The sequence below is a fragment of the Urocitellus parryii genome, chromosome 1, assembly GCF_045843805.1.
Source record: "Urocitellus parryii isolate mUroPar1 chromosome 1, mUroPar1.hap1, whole genome shotgun sequence".
Taxonomy (NCBI): Eukaryota; Metazoa; Chordata; class Mammalia; order Rodentia; family Sciuridae; genus Urocitellus; species Urocitellus parryii.
In genome coordinates this window covers 108,228,691-108,250,845 of record NC_135531.1, presented here as the reverse complement: position 1 = coordinate 108,250,845, position 22,155 = coordinate 108,228,691, and the positions used below count along the sequence as shown (strand labels likewise).

The 22,155-nt window shown below is 38.5% G+C and overlaps 1 protein-coding gene across 1 annotated transcript in view; it reads left to right on the top strand.

Annotated features, from left to right (window-relative positions):
• LOC144254166 (coiled-coil domain-containing protein 192-like) overlaps positions 1–22,155 on the top strand; it is a 183,380-nt gene that overhangs the window by 39,650 nt on the left and 121,575 nt on the right. The window lies entirely within an intron of this gene.

Sequence of the window (22,155 nt, the reverse complement as noted above, 5' to 3'; positions counted from 1 at the left end):
AATTATTGACACATTATAAATAAGTCTAGAGCAATGTTTTTGAAGCTTTCATGTATGTAAAATTTACCCAGAAACATTCTTACAGCAAGTTGTCCACAGATTCTGTTTCCTGGATACCCAGGGTGGGGCATGAGGATTTGCACATGTACATGATTCTAGATTCAAGGGACGCTGATGCTTCCAGTCTTTGGATTACACTTTGAGCAACATGTCATCCATAATACTCCTTCTGTGCCAGACTTGTGAGTTTGAGGCAAATGACTCCATAAACCAATCAGAGTACAGAATTGTCCTTTTTCTCCTGCAAATGCTCTCCTGAGTGAGACCTCATGAATTTCTAGGGCAAATTTTATTTATACTTTAGCTTATATTTGCTAAGAGGACAACTAGTGAACATCTCCTGTGTTCTCATGCTCACAGGCCAGTCACCCAACCTAGTGTCTTAAGAATGTCTTCAAAGACTTGCTTGTCATCCTATTATTCATATCCTCCAACTATCTTGGCCACTGTGGGTAACCTTTTGATTAAAGACAATGGTCAGCCATGTTAAATGGGCAATCTTAAAACCACTAAGTTATTCGCACCTAACACCTAAGAGGCTGCAATCCAGAAAACATGCAGAAAACTCTGCAAATTAACAAATTCTGGTGGCCATCCTATAAGAATGAACTGACCTGGGTAAAATCTCAATAATTTTCCCATTTTTGTACTGGAGAAAAGAAAAGCTGATTTGCCGTGGCAGTTAGAAGAAATTTAACTCTAAATTCAGAATCATCTGTGGCCCAATACTAAAAATGACTCATGCCTGCATCTGTGGCATGGTGAACAGAAGTATGCCTCATTAGCCCCAAATTCTGTTGCAAATGCCTCTCCCTTGGCCCACCCCTGAGGGTGCCTGGTAATGACTATTGTCAGAGGAAATCCCCAGCTGACAGAATGTTACCTATAGCCATAGGCATGGAGGTTTGAGCTCAAAAATTTTAAAGGAGCAGATATATTCAGTAAGGTTCTGATATTATCTTCCAGCAACCATGAAAAACAGGAAAAAAAAAATGTTGTCACTGGTGCCTTAGGGGAATTCCTGTGGTATCTTCCTCTAATCACCTGGTTTCTATGGATTCTCTTTCTCTGTCATGCAGCTGCTGTCCAAGGCTTGTCTGAACTGGGATTGCTTCCTTGCATGGTGTATTGAGATTTTGCATATATAACTGTCCAACTTCCAGGCTTCAATATAGCAGTGTATTCACTAAGGTTTTGCTTAAATTCATCAAGAAAAATTTAAATGAAAACCATATTAATAGTATCTATTAAAAGTAGACAGTATTTTCCTCTATTATGGAAATGTTTCCTATATTATCTATTTTAAAATCTCACTACAACTCAACAAGGTGAGCATTATTCATCAGATAAAAAAAAAAAATGGATCTTAAAAGTGTTAGATTAAGCCAGACACAGTGGTGCACACCTGTAATCCCAGTGGCTCAAGAGGCTGAGGAAGGAGGATGGCAAGTTCAAAGCCAGCCTCAGCAATTTAGCAAGGCCCCAAACAATTTATCGAGACCCTGACTCAAGATAAAATATAAAAAAAAAAGGACTGTGGATGTTGCTCAGTGGTTTAGTGCCTCTAGTTTCAGTCCCCAGTACCCAAAAAAGAAAAGAAAGAAAGAAATATTAGATTGCTTGTCACACTATGAAACCCATGATTTTGTGATCACAACTCTTCAAGTAATATTCTCTACATGCCATTTTTGGTGTCAAACAGAGTTTCTAAAAGTTCTATCTCCAAACTTCTTTTCACTTTCTATTCACTCTTGATGATTCATCAATTCATAATTCTTCAGCTCTCACTTCCACGTAAACAAACAACCACCCCCACCCCCACCAAGTTCTTTCTACCTTAATCATCTCCTGATTATCACTTCCTAAGTGTTTTAATGAGCATTTCTTAGAACATTGTCCCTAGAGAAAACATTCCACAGGATATTAATTGGTATTCTAAAACAGGGGAGCGGGGCTGGAAACATAGTTAAGGCAAATGGGTTTATTTCCTACAGGATTTATCCATGTATAACCAATCCCCAAAGGTGTTTTTTTTCGATCCTGAAAGATGTTTTACAATACACAAACTTGGAGACCGCTAACAAAGTGTATTAAATTGAAGCACTGTGCTTCTTAAACATGACTGAAGTATCTTGCTGACACCCCAGTTCAGCATACACTAAGACAACTTTATGATTGTCTATTCCCAACTCCAGGATATGTCCCTTTGCTTATATATCCCAGCCATGGAGATCACTATCACATTACTATTATCTATTCTATGTTTCACCTACAAAACAGCTGTGAAATCCCATCTCTCTGTGCCTCCATCCTACATGTAGTTGTTAACTACAGTTAGTTATTAATCCTTCAGTATATTTCTGCAAGTCCTCTTACTTCTATGTCTTTTATTCCATTATACTGCTACTTTCCTGGTTCTTTCTGATCATCTTATTTTGACTGGCCCCAAATAATTAATGTATGTGAAGTCATAGCTTCTTATTGGTTGCCCCCCCAGGAACAAGTGGCCCGCTTGTTCTGACAGTACCAGGTCCTGTTTGCTAAGAAGATAAAGGATAAAAATCCTTGTGTAAAGATTTGAAGTGAGGGTTTGGGGTGTAGCTCAGTGGCAAAGCACTTACTTGACATGCATGAGACCATGAAGTTCATCCATAGCACCAAAAATAATTGAAGTGGGTACAGAAAACCAGACAGAACCAAGGGATGACATTCACAGGCAGAATGTGACCTACTGGAATGGCCAAAAAGACAAAAAGCATTAAGAAACCAAGGTGGTTAGAATGGAACATTGTAGGCAGGGTCAGATTAAAAGGCCCTTGGAAATTCTGGAGGTGCCAAAGACTAGGAAATAATAAGAAGGATTAATAAGAGTTGACTGGCAGTATGTACCTGAACTTCCTTAAGTGTTTGAGTGTCGTGTTAAGGTTTGGAATTCCTGTTTGAATGCACTTTCTTAAATGTAACACCTGTAGGACTTGACCATTCTGGTTTCCCTGCCTTCACTCTGGATGAAGTATCCAAACACAGCCTCTACCTCTCATCTTCTCTTCTCCTTCCCTCCCCTTTCTCCACTCTAGTAAAAGAGAGTTTCTGTCCTTCTTTATACATACAGTATCATGTGATGCCCTGTGACATTGCTTGCAGTATTCTTTTGATCAAAATATCTTCCCCTCTCCTCCTTGACCAAATCCAATTAACTCTCCTTGCAAGAACACCATGCTGGGTCAACTTGACTCCCCAGATTACTTTCTCTGGGTTCCTATACACTCTGGGGTATAATAGCTATTAAAGAAGTCTTTAGACAAATTAAATTGAACACAGAACAAGTCAAATTTTGGGCAACACTCAAAACCAGAAGAGGTCCAGAGGGCTCCAACCAGCGGCAACATGAGCAGCAAGGTTTTATAGGCTGAACATAGAAGCAACGTAGAAAAATCACCTGATTAATGGCAGCTAGACTTTTATGTTATTTGAGCTTGGAATGATGAGCATTTGCCTTATCTGGGCATGGTGTGGTCATTTTCACACTTGTGATTGGCTGTAACCCAGCTATTTTCTGGGAAAAAAAAAATGGTCCTAAGGAAGAGAAAGGGGATCGGTGGTAACTGGTAAAAGAAGAGGGTCAGAGAAAGCAAGGGGGTGGGGGGATAGGATAAATAATATGCACGTTATTTCCATGTTATGAATATGCCACAATGAAGCTCATCGTCCTGTGTAATTAAAATGTACTACTAAAAATAAATATACTCCCAAGTTAGGTTTCATTTTGTTGACATACTAAGTCAGGTTGCAGTTTGTTGCAGAGAAACCCAAAGGGTGGCCTATTGCTTGTTTAATAAAGCTCAATATCTCCATTTTGTTGACAATATCTGTTCATACATCTAACCTCACTAGACTTGAAGGTCATTGAGGGCAGTACCAAGAATGTGTGTTTGTGTATCCACTACACCAACTACAGTGTCGGGTTCATTGTAGCCACTCAATGGTAGTTGTGGCATTTATACATTCTCATCTGTCCATTCATTCAACAAACAATCTATTCAACATCTTCTTTGCAACAGGAGTAGGTATGAATAAAGCTAAGTCCAGAACTTGGACAACTGAGTTGATGGAATACAATAAAGGCTAAAAAAAGAGATCTATAGGATCTGCACTAGAGAAAGAGTCAGCTATTCCCCAGGGGTCAGAGACGCTTGTCACCTGGGGAAGATGAGCATCAGGAGTTGAAACGTGAGTGGCCCCCTCTGAACTTGGAGGTGTCCTTAGTGAATTTCACGTCAGCACCATCACTGGGTACCAACTGTCAGTAAAGGGCAGAGGGAGAGTATCAGGAGACGATGCTGTGTCCAAATAGCAATAGGACACTAAAATAACTGAATGCATATACCTCCCCAAAAAATTCTTTAAAAATTGCTCAGGCTAAATATAGCCTTAGTCTGATCCCTTTTCCCACCTCATTTCCATTATATATCTGTAGCCCCCAAGGGAGTCAAGCATCCTTGTCCCTGGGAGCTTTGAGTAATTTCTTTCCACTTGGAATGCCTGTCCCTGCCACTGAGTTTGCCACATTTTTCCCATTCTTGATTAATATCATTCCTTCTAGAACCATCAACCTAGAAGTTATCTCTACTTCCTCGATATTTTCATGACATATCTCTGCACCTCTTTTTTTTTAAATATATATATATTTAGTTGTAGATGGACACAATATCTTTATTTATTTATTTATTTTTTAAAGAGAGAGTGAGAGAGGGGAGAGAGAGAGAGAGAGAGAGAGAGAGAGAGAGAATTTTTAATATTTATTTTTTAGTTCTCGGCAGACACAACATCTTTGTTGGTATGTGGTGCTGAGGATCGAACCCGGGCCGCACGCATGCCAGGCCAGCGCGCTACCGCTGAGCCACATCTCCAGCCCATCTCTGCACCTCTTTTCAGTTACTTGTTGCACTGTGCCCCACAACAGAATAATATGGTGTGATCTGTCTCTTCTTCAAGACTGAGTTCCTGGAGAGGAGAGAGGAAGTTTACCTTTTGCCTCTCATAGTATCTATTCAATGTTCGTACAGATTTCATTGAAATGAATTGTTGAGCTGGGAGCAGTGGCACACACCTATAATCCCAATGACTCAGGAGGCTGAAGCAGGAGGACTATAAATTCAACGCCAGTCTCAGCAACTTAGCGAGGCCCTAAGCAATTTAACAAGACCCTGTCTCAAAATTTTAAAAGGGCTGGGGATTTGGCTCAGCGGTTAAGCGCTCCTGGTTTAATCCCTGTACCAAAAAAGAAAGAAAGAATTGTTAAAATGGCCCAATTAAAAATAAAACTGCAGTGACATTTGTAGAAGCATACTTCATATATCTAGAAAAGTTTGTGGAAAGAATTGTATTCCTTAAAGATGCCAGTTACATAAGGCATCACTTTAATCCTAGGCAATACTGACAAGGTATAACACCAAAAGGACACAAGATAATTTCTTGGAGTAGAAATACAAGGAAAAAAAGAGGAGAGAGAAAGTAAACACACTTCTGGGAAACCCCTGCTGTAGGTGAAGTAAGAAAGTGTCTAAAGGAAACATGGTCTTAACATGAAAATGAATAGCCCAATGTCTAGTCTTGCTCTTATTCAGTTCAGTCATCTAGAACCCAATAGCTGAATCATGTTATTGTATAATTAACTTGATACCTATGAAATGGAGAGAAGATGCAAGCCTTAACATTTCAGTTTTCATTTGCTAATATTTTGAAGATTAAAATATCATCCCATTAACTTTAATGCACCTAGTCACAGCTTATACTTTTTGAAATATTTGAGTAGCCCCTCCCAGTGCACACAGGAGTACCCAGACTGAACCACACACGGGGCTAAGCTGCCCCAGGCATTTGCCACTCCCTCCTACATGATTACTTATCTACTTAAGAGACTTACATAGGATAAAGCAAATATTTCGAGAAAATGTTTATAATCACTTGAAGATAATTGTGTTTAAGGTAATTTGAGTAAAGACTAGGTTACCTTAAGGAGAAAATCATTTTAAAATTAATGTCTTCCAAATGGCTGAATCCATACCTTGCTTGTTTTTAGTAATAGTTCTTTGTGTCTCTACTTTGTATTAAGGATCTGATTATCTGCAATAGTCCACAGGTCTATCTTCCCAATACTCATCCATCTCAACTAGACATCTCTGGGTATCTAGCTACCCACAAGACCTGACCAGGACCAAGAGTTCAGTAATATTCAATGGTATTATTTCAGAAACGAAAATCTGCATAATTGAGTAGTAGGTACTCAAGGGTTGTTATTCTTTATACTGTCCTATATGTTTGAAGTATTTTAAAATGAGCTTAAATAAAGTTAAGTAAATCTGTATGAAGGATTCCTTCAAATGAGTTGCATAGCATGCTTCATTCTGCAGGATAGATGGATGTGTCTTTCAAACCAGAAGGTCCTGAGCCACAGTTCCAGGGAATACTCTTAGACTTAAAAGCTCAAGGTGAGGAACACAGGACATGGGAGGGATCAGCATTGATCCCCATGAGAGTTTTCCCAAAGAGTTGGTTTCAAAAATGTCCTCTGACGCTTCTCTAAAGAAGCTATAAACTGCTATTTAACTTTCTAAATTAGGAATTTACTCAGAATAGAGGATGAGGAGATTCTCCCCATCCTAAAATTCCAAACCCTCTACTAATTGATCTTTTCCTGCATGGGCTATTTTATTGGGTTTTATTTTATTTTGCTATCTAAGTATCCATTAACATACCTTAGCAATAATATCCAGATTTCCTTCTCAATTGTTTCTTTCTCATTGTGTGTAGCCATGGAGGATGTTAGGGTTTAGATATGAAGTGTCCCCAGGAAGCTCATGTTGAGGCAATGCACAAACTGTCAGAGGTGAGAAGATTAGATTATGAGAAATGTAGTCTAATCGGTGAATTAACCCACTGATGTGGATTAATTGGGCTTAACTATAGACATGTTTGGTGTGGCTTGAGGAAAAGGTCACTAGGGGTGTGTCTTTGGGGTTTATATTTTGTCCCTGTTGGGAGCACTTTCTCTGTTTCCTGGTTTCTGTCCTGAGCAGCATTCCTTTGGCATGCCTTTCCCCCACCTCACCTCAGGCTCAGAGCTATAAGTTGGCCAACCATGGACTGAACCTCTGAAACCATGAGGCACCAAACATCTCCCCTTCCACATTGTTCTTGGCAGGTCTTTTGATCACAGTGATGAAAAGTTGACTAAAACAGGGATCTGTAATTCAAAGGACCCTGTCAGCTACTAGCTGGCATATGCCCTAAACCAATTAGACCCTTTCTGCAGGGAAACTGCAATTAATTTAGGTGATACAAGAGAGGAGTAACAGTTGGAGTTGATTCATTCTGCCCGTGATGCCCAGGTACCATGGCAAAGGAGTTTATTCTACTAGACCAGAACTGTCCTGGATCCATTTCTGAATCAGGTTCCCGTTGCTTTGTGGAGTCACCCAACAACCCTCCCCAAATTTCTTTTTCTTGAAGCTGGTCAAAACCAGATTCAATTGTTTATATCTGAGAAGCTATAATTCTTATATTCTTCAGGTGGTTTTCAAAGTGTGGTCCCTGGGCCACAATCATTAGTGTCTCTTGGGACTTGTTTGAACTGAAGATTTTAGGCCTCTATTCCATATGCCCTGTATCAGAAACCCTGGGGGCAGGGTTCTCTCAATGTGTGATTTTAAAAGTCCTCCAGGTGGTTCTGATGTTGGGTAACACCTGAAAAGCCCTGCACTGTCCAATAAAGCCCCTACTGCTTTCAGCCTGGACCCTGAATTCTGACCAGAACATTGTCCCTGACCAGCATCCTACTGATGGGGCCTGCCTTTGGAACCTCTTGCTTCTGCTCCTGGGAAACACCTCAGGACTGATTCTTAACACAGAGCAGAGGTCATAGCACATCTCAACACAAGGTACACGTTTGTTCAACTGATAAACTAAAAACAAAATGATCTTCCTGCCCTTCCTCTCTAAATCCCACACTTTTGTGTGCTCTAGAAACATCACTTCATTCCTGAAGCTTGTCATGACTAAGTCTACTCTAACGTGACAGTAATTAACACCTTGGCATCACCTAACAATACAGTTTCCTACATGCTCTCACCCACATTATGTCATTTACTTTTCACAACAATCTGTGAGGTAAGTATTTATCTCTTCTATCAGATGAGGAAGTGAGAGTTAAAGACACTAGGATCCCTCCTCACAGCAAAACACTTGACTAAAACACTAGCAAAAGTCTTCAATACACTTATCCTGACACTAGAGCCCCGATTTCTGGGTTTGATTTCACTTACCATTCAGAACTTTTGACACACATATATGTGTGACAGTAAATTAATTTGTATGATCTTTTGATCTTATGCATGATCTGGAGATCTTAAAAATTATAGAAAAATAACAGAGATTTTCAAATCCTCCTGGCGATTATTGCTGCCTAATTTTTCTGTGAGACTGAAAGGGTGTAGGGTCTGAGCTGTCACTTTATGTCAGCAGGTCACTCATGACCTAGAACCAATTATTTTCTGAACATGATCCATAAAACGGTTCCTGTCCCAATCAATAACTAATTGATAGCACCTTGATGAGGCAATATTCAAAATAAAACCATGGCGCCCCACCAGGATCATATTATCTCCCCTGCCTCCTCCAAAATCAAAGAAAGGGCAAAGCTACCGAGAGAAGGCTGAAGACCAGGGAAGAAAAGAAGGAGGTGAGTCATTTACATCACTCAAGCCTGGATTTTGCTAGGCACCAAAGAGGCTCAGTTTCCCTTTTCTGACCAGGTTTGAGTCTATTTTCTTCCCTAGTCTTCAACCTGTTCTCAGTAGTACATCCAACAACTCAGATTAAAGGCTCCCAGAGCAGTTTATTGTGCTTTGCCCTTTCTTTGTTTATTAATCAAAGACTCAAGGGAAATTTTGTCATATCCTATCAAAACTTCTTTTGCTCATTTCTTTCCCTAATTAATACTTTTGGGGGAGGGGCACTGGGGATTGAAACCCAGAGACACTTTACCATTGAGCTACATCTTTGGCTCTTTCTATTTTTGTTGTTGTTGTTGTTGTTGTTGTTTTGAGACAAAGTCTCACAGAAGTTACTCAGGCTGGCCTTGAACTTGTGATCCTCCTGCCTCAGGCTCCTAGGTCACTGGGATTACAAATGTGCACTGCTGTGCCCAGCTGATTAATCCCTTTTTTCGCCTTGCACAAAACTGTATTTTTGTGATTTAATTGTTTGCTCCTTTGTATTTGTCACTCCTTAGATTTTGAGCTTCTTTGGGGTGCAGCTGGGGTCTAGTTCACTGTATCTCCCCAGTAGCAGATTTTTGGGGAAGTATTTATTGAACCAGTTAATGAATTGGTCAGTCAGTAAATCATCAGGTGAATAGATTGATGAATGTAGGGCATCTTTCAATTCAAGAATATCAGTTCAGGCCCCACAGTTCCAAAGGACCATGTCAGTTCTAGCCCCAACCCAACTAGCCATTTGTGCCAGAGAGTTCTGTGCTTCACTTCACTCCAGCAGCTGACCAGGAGATAACATTTGGGCACTATTTAGCTTTTCAAAGCTTAGATAAGAGGAAGCATAGGATGGAGGACAATCCAATGTAGGCCGTTTTCTTTCAGACAGCCTAAAATCCTTCCTGAATTAAGTGAGATCTACATTCCTAAACTCCATCAAGGTATCCTAAGATTGTTTTTATTGAATGGTAGGGGACCATGCTAATGACTTAGTGCATTAGGATGTCTATGTCCTAAGAAGCTTGGTACTGTGTTTACCATCAGAATATTATTGAGGTCACTTATTGTTTTATCAGATGGTAGGTCTTTCTGTACCAGCAACATTGATGATCCCATGGTGCACTGGATTTGATTTTACTTTGTAGATACCATTTTTGGTTTCATAAATTGTATTTTGACTGCCAGAAAGGTTATGGCGAGTTTGCACCTTACTTCTAATACCTGATTATGTTATGTTGAGGCACAATTTGTGTGAATAAATCTTCCCACTTGCTCCATCTTACTTCTCTGCTCTTAAATTCTCCTTATCACATCTTTCAGGTTCTTATTTTAATGGATCCTCATATTTCCCTATTCAAGCTACACTAAAATCTTTTGTGAAATATGTAATACAAAATTAAATCAATGTTTCATAAGGGAAGGAATCAGACTAAGTTCATATATGGCCTTACATAGTTTTTCCAGAATTGTTTTCATGGACTATACATTCAGTTATGTTAGTGTCTTATTGCTCTTTGGCCACATCATCATTTCCTAACACTCTTCCCCGCCCTCTATTCATAATTGGTTCCCAGTGATGGTACAGACTTGAAGACTTCAAATTCACTAAGGATGCCTCAGGGTTTAGAGGGGGCCATTCTCCCCCCCCCCACACACACACACACAACTCACATTTAAATACCTGGTGTTCATCTTCCCCAGGTGACAAACCTCTCTTGACCCTTAGGGAGAAGCTAACTCTCCCTCTAGTGCAGATCCTATGGATCTCTTTTTTAGTCTTTATTGTACTCCAATAAAGTTGCCCAAATTCTGGACTTGGCTTTATTCACACCTATTTCTTTCACAAAGAAGATGTTCAATAGATGACTTACTGAATGAATGGACAAATAAATAGGAAAATGTGTAAATACCACAGCTGACATTTAATGCTAATTTTGAAAGTCAAGGAAACAGCAACAATTAAACATGTATCTCTCATTTATATCAAATAATTCAGAAAAGAATCTAAGTGATTGTTTATATATAGTTTTATCCTATTTTCAAAAGGGAAAAAACAAAATCAAATAAAAATTTGTATTTCAGATGTATACAGCCTCATACTTTATGAATATTAAATTTTAGCTGTTCTCTTGATGTAATTTATATTGTTATTAAATATTAACTATAATGTTTAATTTAACCATATTTAGTTATTTATATTCTAATTTCACAAAGGATTTGAGATGGCTTATAAGATATGCATGTACAAAATAGTTAATTTTTTATAAGTACATAAATAACACTAATTGAGAACATATATATTGAAATAAAATGGCAATATTGGGGAAGAATTAGGATATGCCTGTGTGAGTCATAACTTCCCATTTGATACAGTTGAAACAGAAATAGAGCTTTGGTCTTCCTAATAGCCAGAGTTGAAATAGGGAAAATGATTTGATGAATAACTTTTATTGTATTGGGGAGAAGAGGATGCTCTCTTACTTGCTAGTGAGTTAATTCTGATATGAAATTTTATCTTTTATTTCATATAGGGAATATTGAGAGACAAATTGGGAGGAGGAACCATCAACAACCTCAGAGCAGAAAATGTAGTAATGGATTTTTAGATGACTGTTTCTATAGTTTCCAACAAAAGAAACCAAGGCCATAACATGTAAATAGTTAAAAACAAATTTACTCATTGCAATTATAGTCTAGCTGGTAGTGCATATTTTTTTAAATCCCCAGCTATTGATGATAATCCAGCAGGCAAGTATAACTGCAGATAAAAGCCAAGTAAATAATGTTGAAGAGGGAAGAAGGCCAGAATAAGTCATATTGGTCTGGACAGATCCTGACTCACAGAAAGAGGAGAATAAAGTTCCAGGTGGCCAGATTGTCCAGTTTTTTGGGGGTTTTTTTGGAAGATGAAAGTACAGATATCTGTACTTTATAAATGTTGGCAACTAATTAAATACAATGGAATTTTTGCTGAACAAATGAAACCTAACTAAAAGGTTTACCCTGGATTTTAAATTCAGGTCACTTACATCTGTTCTACAATTTGAAAGGTGTTCTTTAGAAAGTACAGAAATACGTGGTAATTGTAGGTAAGTGGGGATTTGATTTGTTTTGTGGTGGTTGCTTCAGCCACTTTGAGTTAGTTAGGTTAATGCTAGTTGTTGTAACAAAGTGATCCCAGAATTTCAGCAGCTGAACACAACAGAAATCTATCTCCTGTTCCTTCAAGAAATAGTCTATTGGGAGCGTTCTTGTCCATGGACAGACACTGTTAATCAGTATTATTCAGAGACGGAAATTGAAGGAGACTTGACATTTTCAACACGTAGAACAGACGGTCACCTTGGGACCATTTCTATCCCAGTAGTCCAGAAGGGAGGAGATCACAAGGGGTGTGCTGGAAGTTTCTAATGAGCCATCCTGGGAAGTGGTACGCCTCACCTTTGTTCACATCCCAATGGTTAGAACTCAGTCATGAGGCCATGTCCATTGCAAGAAATGCTGGGAAAGGGTCTAGCTGTGCACAGAAGAAGAGAGCATGGATTTTGATAAGTATCTGTCACATTCTGCCACACCAGTGTTTATGTCATTTATCAGATGTTGGATTTATAGGTTTCGTAGTTTGACTCCAGAGTGAAGTAGATTAGAAATTGTTTTATTTTTAAGTAAAACTTAAGATTTAAATTCATTTAGTAAATACCATATGTTCAAAAACTGGGAAAGAGAATGCAATATACCTCTCTATCTTGTTCCATGATATTTGAGGGATAAAAATGTCTCATTCTTTATTTTATTTTTTAAGACAAAATCAAGTCAGACTAAAGACTCAATGTGACACTGCTAGCAGAAAATTTAGTCTTGGTTAATTTGGTAGGAAGGGTGGTTCTCTGTCATCCCTGGAAATTTTATTATCCAAACTTTGAGGGCTACTAGCTTCTAATCTATGTGTCTGTTACCATGTCCTCTGTTCCATGGCCATTCCGAGATCATGGGCCCATTTAAAGACTTGTGGTCTCTTTTGTCCAGAGCCAAGATTTAGCAGAGGACTTATCGAAGCTCCTGGTGTACACACAGCCAAGCAGTGTATTCAGTCTTCTAGATATGGGTCTTATTACCAAAAGGACTTGGTAACGTGGTTCCTGGTATCACAAGAACCCCCAAAACTTGATCTTCTCTGTTATGGATGAATGGACTTTCTTCCCTTAGGTTTTCCTACTTTCTTTTCCTCCTCAGAGTACAGTTCCCATATCTTCCCTACTGAGGACATTTTCAGGTTCTTTTATTAGCCAGTCCAGGCTCACAACCAAAGGATTTCCAGATGCTCAACTCCATTAGTAAAGGTTAACTTCCTCTCTTTGCACAGGAGTTGGGGGTGGTATCAGTGTTAGGGTAGCTACAATTCCTTGTTCAGAAGATGTTTTCAGATTGGGCTTTTTAGAAACTTAAGGGAGTTCTCAAAAATCATATACTTTGAGGATAGAAAGGCTTAAACAGAAATGTACACCTAGAAAGTAGAGTAGAAATTTGTTTTGTGGTGCTTTTGTTTTTTTATTTGGGGTTGGTTTGGTTTGGTTTGGTTTGGTTTGGTACTAGGAATTGAATCCAGAGTCACTTAGCCACTGAGTCACATCCCTAGCCCCTTTTTAAAATATTTTATTTTGAGTCAGGATCTTACTAAGTCCTGAGGGCCTTGTTAAATTGCTGAGATTGGTCTTGAACTTGCAATCCTCCTTCTGTCGTCTCCTGAGTTGTTGGGATTACAGTCATGAACCACTACACGCAGCTGTTTTGTGGTTTATTTCATTGCTAAATATGAAGAAAGACAGATATTAAGAAAAATGAAATCTGAGCTGTCAGCTTTAGCTGCTAGCACTAAAGTTCACTTGGACTATTCTTTCACATATTAGACACATATTAGATGATCTGTTGATGGTCAATAATCATTTTGTCATCATTACTAGGTTCCCTAGTATCCATAATAGGAAATGTTAATCATGCAAAGTTTGAGATAAAGAAAAAAGAGAGGCACATAAATGCCTGTGCCCCCTTCTCAGCCTCTCCTCACACTGCCCATGTTCCATACACAATTTTTCTTGCTCCAGTACATTGGATGAGTAAACTAAATATTTTCTAAATCCTTGAGCAACAACTGCATGTATAAAACATTTTCCCTTCAGAACACTCAAAACAGACTGTTGAGGTTTAAGCCCAGCTCTACCATTTACTAGCTCTGTGTCTTGGAGTAGGTTTCTTCATCTCTTAGAGGCTTAATTTCCTTGCACATTGCAAAGTGAGGATACTAAATGCATCTTGTTCACAGAGTTGTGATGATTAAATGACTTAATATTTATGAAATTCTTTGATCAATATCACTGACACATGTGTAAAGCTTATACAATGTTTGCTAAACAGTAAAGAATAAAATAAAACAACATCAAAACCCAGTAAACAAACTTTCATGGTTGTATCAGTGGCAAGCTTTCATAGGATTCTTTGTGAGAGAATGCTCTGAGTGCTCATTATTATGAATATCTGTGGAATGGAATAATCACAGAACCTACTTCAGTCGAGTCATTGTGAGGATTAAATGAGATGATGCAGGTAAGGCTTAAAGTAGTAAGACATAGCCAATATTGGTTAGTCATTAATATTGATAATTATTAATATTGATGCTATCACTACTATTGTGCCTTGTCCTAATCATTGTTTGCAAAATATGCTTTAGCATTTGGTAAGTGCTAAAGATAATAGATAAATGCTAGATAGCAATTTAAAAGCCTATTACCAGATTCCATTGTATGGAATTTAACTCTTAATTACTTCACTGTCTCCAGAACAAATTCCCGTCCTTGTTGAGCCCAAAGAATTGATAGCTCATGCTTTCTGCACATGAGGGTATCAGAAGAAGGCCATTCTTTGTCTGCCACAGTAGGCATAGAGGAGTGAGCCTGGGCATTTTGCTCATTTTCCCTTGAGTAAGAACATGGTGACTGTGTCAATGCTCTGGGGAATGCAAAGCTACTGCTGAGGAGTTTTGCAACTGGAAAGATCATCTTTGATGCCTCGAGGTGATTCTGACCACACTCCTGTCCTTTAGCTTTGCTTCCTAACCTTTTCCTTCTCAGGCCCCTGGAGAATGTCGTCTTACCTGTTCCTCTCCAATTCTTGCTGCACTCCATAAACAAATGTCCCAACTGGGAACTTTTATGACGTATATTCCTCGTGCTTAATGCTAAACCATTGTGGCTGACTTTGCCAAAGTTCCTTTGACATGCATTTCTGGAAGCCCATTTCTGGAGACATCTGTGTCCCTTTCACGTGGAAGCCAGTGCAGGGTGGTGGAGGCCCATGACACAAAGGGGTCATGAGACCTTTTGATGTTACTCTTCACCTGCCTAATTCCAGGGCCCAATCTAGGATCTAAATTGTCCCTGTTTTATTTTCAGTTCTTTTTCTGTTTTATTCTTTCCACTTTCAAATTCTCTGTCAGGAATTGCCTTAGATTGGAAGCATTTTTTAATCAAATTGAATGAGAAAATTTAGAATTGTTGAGAATTTACTTTTTAAACAAGTACATTTTAATACTTATTTCCTAGAAATCATGGAGGATGTTGATCTTTCTTGCCAAATAGAAAAGGGAAGTTGCTTCTAATTTTAAATGTTAATTTAAGTAACTGCTTATGTGCAGATGTTTATCATTTTTAGTGTTTCAAATATAAATAATCCTATCTTTGGCCCTATCTTTTCCCTTTTAAGTGTCATTTGTCACGGGCTGATATAAACTTCACCAGGAGACCTTAGGGAGGCAAAAGGAGTTCTCTCGAGCCTTGATAAATGAAAAGAGCTTACCATAGCCTTGGAATCTGTAACAAAAATCAGCAACCGTATAAATAAATGATTTAGACAGGCTTGTTTAAACGAATGTGATTTCTCAAAAGAGGATAACCAGGTCAGAGAGTCAACAAATGGTTCATGTATGAGTCATCTTAAAAATAAAGTAAAACTAAAATAACTCCACACCTTTTAATGGTTTTTTTTTTTTTTTATTAAAAACATGGCAATCGTGTTGTAAGAGCTAAGGAGGACTTGAGCTTCTCGTGGAAGAGGTGCAAGTAAGTCCCAAAATTCCAGGAAGAGGCAAAGGAATGTAAAATCAAAAGAAAGGGCTATTAATTGTTCATTCTTCAACAATTTTTGCTGATCCTAACAAGCCAGTCTCTTACCCTTCGGGCTTAATGGGTCCGGGGAGCTTTGGTTTCGAATTGTTATTGTCTGTCCTCATGGAAGAACCGGTTAAGAGGAAGGATTAAGTGGAGGAGGCTTGCAGGATCAAACAGGGAGGCTGCTGCAGGCGTGGGGCGAATGCAGAGCACACAAGGGTGGGAGTGGGAGCAGGAACAATGCGAACAGTCATGGTGGAAGTTCAGAGGAGGGAATAGGCAGAAATGAGAATAGGAGGCATTTTTCTGCTTTGTGGAATTACTAATGAGCACACAGCTAGATGTTTACGTTAAGCATTAAAAACAAGTTATGTCCAGTTGGAACTCATGGGAGTGTTTCCCCCTCAACACACAGGGAACACACCCATCCCCAGAGAGAGGGCTCAGAAGGTAACCAACGTAATTAAAGAGCTCTACCACAGTAACCCTTGAAGGGATGCAGTGTTCCATTAAAGCCATTGTTGTGAATAAAAGTTTTAGTGGATGGACACCTAGAAGTTTGTTGGATTTCAGCCCAAACGAGGAGCCGTTCCATGCTCATGCTGGGTAGACTTGAGTGCTCTGGGGTAGTTCAAAGTTCAGTTGCAAAGAGATTCAGTAAAGTTTTGGAGGATCGTTCTATGACTTGTTGAAAACTGGTCAGTTCATTTTGCCTTTCAGTCATGAATTCTAGTATAAGAATTTAGACTTCAGAATTTGTACCCCCCAAATTATCCTTTACTGCTGGATCTCATATCAGAGACCTTTGGGGATTCATGCCAATAAAACTACGATGCTCCTTGACTCCTGCTACTCTCCTGTGCATGGCTTATGTACCTGTGCTGGTTTAAACATTGTTAAGGGTAAATAGTTGTTTTTAGAATCTTTCTTTAAGTATAACAATTTGTTTTCCTAAGTTTTCATGGATGGGTTTTTGTTTTATTTTTATTTTCAAGATTATATAATTTGGGCGAAATTTCTAGCCTCAAAATATATTTCTCTGCACTGCTCATGAATAGATATTATGACAGCAGGAATTCTGTTTTTTAGCAATAACCATGTGTAACCTCTAAAATGCACAGTAGTAAAACTCCAGGTTTCATTTCTCAGTATAAATCTGTAGGTCCCAATGTGTTTTCTCAGGTCAAATGGTATATGTACATGCTGTGTGCTTTGGAAGCTATTTTATGCATCAATTTTAGCATGCTTTAGAGAGAATCACTTGATATTTATGCTATTTTCTGTGACTCGCACATATCAGAGTTAACCAAATGTGAGGTAGATAAAGGTGAAATGGGAGCATATCACGAGAAACTCTTCCTCTTTCCTGCTGGATTTCACTTAGGAGCAAGTGGTTAAAGAGATTCCAAGCCTGGTGTCTTGAGTCAGGGTCTGTGCTGTGGCCTGTTGTGAGTGGATAGGTTGGTGTGGGGCATAAATCAGATTTAACATGACATCTATTAATTCATATGTTCTTACATGGATCAGAGAATAATTTCCTCTTAGGAGCTTCCAGATTGCCCATAGAGTCAAAGGAGTTTCCTTTTTTTATTTTTATTTGTTCTAATTAATTATACATGACAATAGAATGAATTCTGACACATTATACATAAATGGAGTACAACTTCTCATTCTTCTGGTTGTACATAATGTAGAAAAACGCCAATTATGTAATCATATATGCACATAGGCTAATAATGTCCAGTTCATTCCACTGTCCTTTCCACTCCCAGAGCCCACCTCTCTTCACTTCCTTCTGCATAATCCAAAGTATCTCTATTCTTTCTTAGCCCCTCAACTTATTGTGAATTAGCATCTGCTTATCAGAGAAATTCGGCCTTTGATTTTGTGGGATTGACTTATTTCACTTAGCATGATATTCTTAGGGAGTTTTTTAAAATAGGAAAATATAAGAAACAATAAATCAAAAATCAATGATTGAATACATCCTTGATTAGATGTCATTAAATATACATCTTATATATATACAAAGTACAAACATCACAGAACCATTCTTTCGTCTCTGAAACTTTCCATCCATCATTGATGCTGAGATAAAGCTATAAGATAGTGTGTTTTAAAGCTGCTGTGGTATATGCATATGTGTTAGAGAAAATTAGTAGAGTGGACAGGGCAGCTAAGAGATAGGACCATCTAAACTTAAAACCTGATGGACATAGCAAAGAAATGGTAATTCAGGTTAGTGTTCTGGAGAGAGTACCTTAGAAATCAGCACACTGTTGTGTGGATAAATATTTTTATTATCAGTGTTAAATATCACAAAGAGTTCAAAGTGCATTAATGAAACTTTTTATACTCAAAGTGAGAGAATTTGCCAAATTGAGCCCTGAAAAGGGGGATTTTTCTGAAAGAAAAGGAAAAAAAAAGCAGGCAGCAATTTTTCAGGACTCTTATTAAACTAATTAATAGCAAATTTGGGACAAGCTTATACCTAAAGATCAGCATCAGTGGGCTTCTAAGGTAGAGTTTTGTAGTATCAGTCACATTTGTGTTTAATGGGAATATATTCTTGCAACTTAAGCAGAACAGGCATTGATTAAAGGTCATAGGTAATTCCCAGACTCTTCAGGAGGGCAGAAGACCAGACCTGGAAATTGCAGTTGGGAAAGACTGTCAAATCACAGCACTGTGGAGCCTCCCACTGGGTCCTAATTCTAGCTGATCCCTCTGATCTGGGCTTGGAACCTCCACTAGATCCTCTGCTTCCAAAACAGGGTGTTTCTAGTGCGAGCAGAGTGTACCCAGCAACTATTCTGATCTGAATTCTGGCATGAGTGCTTCTGACTGGTGGGAGGTTTGGTGCAGGCTCAAGATGCCTGCACTGAGAATGTAAGGGGGGCGGCAAGTGAAATTTAGACTTCTACTTTGAGAAGGTGCAGTCTCATGAGGTGGGGGAAACTCCTAAGCTTAGGGAAAGTGTTCAGAGAAGCTTGGCAAAAAGAATAGTTATCACAAATCAAACCCAAATTCTGGTTCCTAGGGGTAGCCTAAACCAATAAGATACTGGCTCTCAAAGAAAATCACAGCAATTTCAACTGTAGTCTGGAAAAAATATCAGACCTCTTAATGATCTGCTTGATCTAAGATATTTGTTTTTTTCTGTGATATATCTAGATTTAACATTGTCAAGCAAAGGTGATAATGCAACATTATTATGTAATGTGAACTTGGTAGTTACCTTTTTAAAAAAATTGAATTAGAATTGATTGGGTACTATGGTAATCTTTCTCTCTCACTCATTACCAAGCACAGTGTCATACCTGTGGGCAGTTGTTAGCTTGCTAGTACAGTGCCTGGGAGGACATAGTGACTCCCCAGGAAAGCGGTTTCAACTTTAGTGAGTCTTAGAATCACCTATAAAAGTTGTTTAAAATATATGTAGAAGAGTTAAATGTGACCCAGCAATTCTATTTCTAGATATATACCCCAAAGAATTGATACACATCTACACAGAAACCTTTACAAACATGTTCATAGTAGCATTATTTACAATAGCCCAAACTCAGTAACAACTCAAATGTACATCAACTGAGAATAGATAAACAAAATGTAGGGTATCCAATCATGGAATATTATTCAGCCATAAAAAGGAACCCTGGCTCTTAAGTCAGTCATGATGGTCACACCTATACTTTCAGCTACTTGAGATACTGAGACAGAGGATGACACGGGGAGTTTGAGATCAGCCTCGGCAACATAGTAAAATGGTCTCAGTTTAAAAAAAAAAAAAATTCTGGTTCCTGGTATAACATGGATGAACATTAGAATGATTTTGTTAAGGAGAAGAAGCTCAAAACAAAAATCCACATATTATATGATTCCATTGTTATAAATGTTCAGATTATAGGTAAATCCATAAAGATAGAAAGTAGATTACTTGTTGCCATTGGCCTGTAGGGGTATAACAGATAGGCAGTGCCGGCTAATGGGTAATGGTTTCTTTTTAATTGGTAAAGATGTTCTGGAATTACATAACAGTGATAATTGCACAACCTTGTGAGCCTACTAAAAATTGCTGAATTGTACACTTACTTTTAAAGTGTGAAAATTATATCTTAATATTAAAGAGAAGAATGCAAATTTTTCCCTCAACAAGTCTAAATGCAAATCTGAGATAGGTTTGGAAACATGTATTTTTATTTGGATGCAGCTGGTCTGTGAACCACACTTTGAGAAACACTGCATCTGGTCCTTCCATGGATAAATCCCCTAAGCAGAAGTATTCATCCACCAAAATTCTTCAACGTTCATCATCCTGTCTTAGAAAATAATCATAAAAATAGTATTAAATACTACTAAGAAGAGTCTTCAGAATATGATATATGAAAAAATGCACAATGGCTTCCTCCCAAATTGTTGCTGTAAAATCAGTGAACTTAATGATTTTTTAATCAATATAATATTTAAACTTTTTTTTAAGACCTAAACTGCTTGCAGTCTAGAATAGACAAATTACCACTTCTTAGTGTTATTTCATAAGAGTCTAAAATATTCTAATTTGAATTGTATCCATTCATTAATTTAGCAACATCTTGACATCAGATTTGTGCATTGAGAGAATATACTGAAGATCCAGCCTCTAACTCTGATACTTTGCCATCTAAGGCAATGGTTCTTGACCTTGGCTACACTGAAATCAACTGAAAATCTTTGAGAAATACTGAATCCTAACCTCCAGAGATCTTTATTTTATTTTTACTTCTAAAAAGAACTTCACTAAACAGAAGTTTGGAGCTATTGTTATAAGGAAGAGATGAGCCATACAGAAGTGCTGTAGCACTTTCTGCCAAGTGGTATCAGGGTAGCCGTCATTACCATGGAAATGTGAAGGAAGCCTCACTAGCCCATGCTGGAGATGGAGGCTGCCCAGGGAAACCTTTGTGGATGCAGCTCACTATTAAATCATAGGAAGGAATTGTCCAACTGAGGTGGGGGGTAAGTGGGAGTGATCCTGGCAGGTAAAGCAGCCTGCACAGGATCTGAACACTAGCAAGAGGAAAGAACTGCAAAACAAAAGCCCAGCACACATGGTATTGAATTTCCTCTGAAACTAGCTTGAATTGACAATGCTGGGACTCTGATGTCATGGCATCTTCTTGCTTTCTTGAGGGGTGACAGTAACCTAATGCCCTTTATTATGGACTCACAGCAGTGCTGGTTTCCCCATGAGCTTATCAGCTGTTGAAATGAATCCTAGTTCATTATTTGTTTTTAAACTGTTTCAAACTTTTCTTCTTGTATCAGTCTGAGTCCTTGGTCCCTGGTAAAGATCCTCTGTTGTCCTTAAGCTAAGTAACCCTTGAAAGCAGGGACAGCATGAACTAGGCAAGTGCTAGGAAGCAAACTAATGATGACTCTCTTCTATCCTTAGAAGAACTCTGGGGAATGGAGAGTCACCACCTAATTATGTCAACAGACCCTGCTTTAGGTTCCAAGCCCTGTACTCTTACTATCTTTACAGTCTGCTTGACACACAAATACAGGTGGTTCTCAGCTAGGGTAAACAGTCCCCGTGCTATTTCCACAGAAATATTTGAGGTTGTAGGGAGATTGCCAGTGGAGTCAATGATATGATAACAAATGTTCTCTTTTATTGAATCTGAATTGTCACTTCAATAATATGAATTTAAATAACAGAAATGTACATCTTGGCCGGCATTTAATACCACAATGAAAGTTAGCATGGGGGCCAGATCTTCTAATGGTCTTTTATAATATGTGTACTGTCATTTGTGGTTTCCCTTTCTAAGGTTTTAGTTGCCTGAGATCAAGTATGGTCTGAAAATATTAAATGGAAAATTCCAGAAATTCATACATCTTAAATTGCATGCTGCTCTAAGCAGTGTGAAAAACTCTCACACCATCTCACTCCATCCTGCCTGGAATGTGAATCATCCCTCATTCAGCACATTCACATTGTGTATTCCCCTGCTTGTGGTGGCTCTATAGCCATCTCAGTTATCAGAGGGACTGTCACAGTGTCACAGTGCTTGCACTCAAGTACCCTTACATGGTAGGCAGATGCTATGTCGCACACTTATGTCACTGAGCTCACCTCATCACATCACACAGGACTTGTATCATCTCACATCTTCACAAGAAGG